This window comes from Rutidosis leptorrhynchoides, chromosome 2, assembly GCF_046630445.1.
Source record: "Rutidosis leptorrhynchoides isolate AG116_Rl617_1_P2 chromosome 2, CSIRO_AGI_Rlap_v1, whole genome shotgun sequence".
NCBI classification, from domain to species: domain Eukaryota; kingdom Viridiplantae; phylum Streptophyta; class Magnoliopsida; order Asterales; family Asteraceae; genus Rutidosis; species Rutidosis leptorrhynchoides.
In genome coordinates, this window is record NC_092334.1 from 153,058,498 (window position 1) to 153,060,560 (window position 2,063).

At 34.7% G+C, this 2,063-nt stretch overlaps 1 non-coding gene across 1 annotated transcript; it reads right to left on the reverse strand.

Annotated features, from left to right (window-relative positions):
- Window positions 1-1,374: 1,374 nt before the first annotated feature.
- LOC139895118 (small nucleolar RNA R71) lies at window positions 1,375-1,481 on the reverse strand. The gene has a single exon (XR_011775584.1). It is a non-coding gene; the product is annotated as a small nucleolar RNA R71 (small nucleolar RNA).
- Window positions 1,482-2,063: the final 582 nt, after the last annotated feature.

Sequence of the window (2,063 nt, forward strand, 5' to 3'; positions counted from 1 at the left end):
ACGCCTTTATAAGTTTTAGTTCCTTTTTAAGATATTGCCATTTGGGATATAGTTTTACTTGTAAGCTTTAATATTTTTATAAGCAACTTTTAATTTTTAGTTTTTAGTGCCTTTTTAAGTTTCAACGCGCTACTTTCTTATTTTTATTTTTTGACGCCTTTTACCTATGTATCAATTATCACTCCAATTAGTAATCTCAATTTGCGACTATAATTTTAAGTTAGTGATAGTAATAAGGTTGGGTTAGTCGAGTGTTTTTAAGTTCTATAAGTCATTTTTTTTTTATTTCTTATTTTTCGACGCCTTTTATTTTTCGACCCTTTTCTTTTTCGACGCGCTCTTTTTCTTTCTTATTTCTCGCTATTCTAGTTTTTAGGACTTAGAATTTTCTCTACTTCTTATCTAAATTTCTTAAAATTAGGAAAATTTATTTTAAGTGGTTAAATTGATAGACATCAAAATTTTCTGATTCGTAGTAATAGTTGGATTTGTACGTAGACCGGGTTATTGGAGCCAAACAGTCCTCAATTATATTGAGAACAAACGAATCCTGCCCTCTGCTACATCTTTTGGCTATTCGAAACGTGGGTAAAATCAGAAAAGTCTATTAATTGGATAACTTATATAATTTTTCTTTCCTTTTAAAAACTAATAGGAAGGATATTCAGTGAATGCACCGAGCAAGGCGTTCACCACCTTTTGTACGTTCACCACCTGTAACCAGATCAAGACATCTAGCAAATATTACCGCCGTTAATTTTTCTTTAGAATCGTCATCCAGTCGACCAAGTACTCCAATTCAAATTTTTGATAATCCATTTTTTGAACCCGACCTCACAATTGAGAATCCGGAGAATATTCAGGGACAATTCATAGATCCTGAACCATTAATTTTTTCTCCGGAACCACCAATCATTCAAACAGAGATTGTTGAGGAACGAACCATTAAATCAGAATCCTCTAGTGATTCAGATTCAACAAATTCAATTATGGAAGTAACGGAACCTTTAAGTATGGAAGACCGAATGAGAGCTAAACGCACTGGCCAAGGTCACGCAATTACTCATCCAGACATTAATGCACCAGATTATGAAATCAAAGGACAAATTCTACACATGGTGACTAATCAATGCCAATTTAGTGGTGCGCCGAAGGAAGATCCAAACGAACATCTTCGTACTTTTAATAGGATCTGCACACTATTTAAAATAAGAGAAGTTGAGGATGAACAGATATATCTCATGTTATTTCCCTGGACTTTAAAGGGAGAAGCCAAAGATTGGTTGGAATCTTTACCTGAAGGGGCGATTGATACATGGGACGTTTTAGTTGAAAAATTTTCTTAAACAATTCTTTCCGGCATCTAAAGCCGTAAGACTTCAAGGAGAAATTGTTACGTTCACACAGAAACCGAATGAAACTCTATATGAGGCGTGGACAAGATTTGAAAAGTTATTAAAAGGATGTCCGCAACATGGTTTAGATACCTGTCAAACAGTACAAATATTCTACCAAGGATGCGACATCACTACAAGAAAAGACATCGATATAGCAGTTGGTGGTTCTATTATGAAGAAAACCGAAACTGATGCTTATAAAATTATTGATAACACTGTTTCCCACTCACATGAGTGGCATCAAGAAAAAGATATCGTTAGATCATCTAAAGCAGCTAGAGCCGATTCTAGCCATGACTTAGATTCCATTTCTGCAAAGATAGATGCTGTCGAGAGACGAATGGAAAAGATGACTAAAGATATCCACTCAATACCAATTAGTTGTGAGCAGTGTGGAGGACCACATTTGACAAAAGATTGTCTCAGTATTGAATTAACAATGGAACAAAGAGAGAATGTTTCATACATAAACCAAAGGCCTGGAAATAATTATCAGAATAATTATCAACCGCCAAGACCAATTTACAATCAAAACCAGAATTATAACCGAAATATTCCATACAACAACCAACAAGGTCCTAGCAATCAACAAGTATCCAATAATACTTACAACCAGCAAAGACCTAATTTTCAAAACAAACCACCACAAACCGATGATAAAAAGCC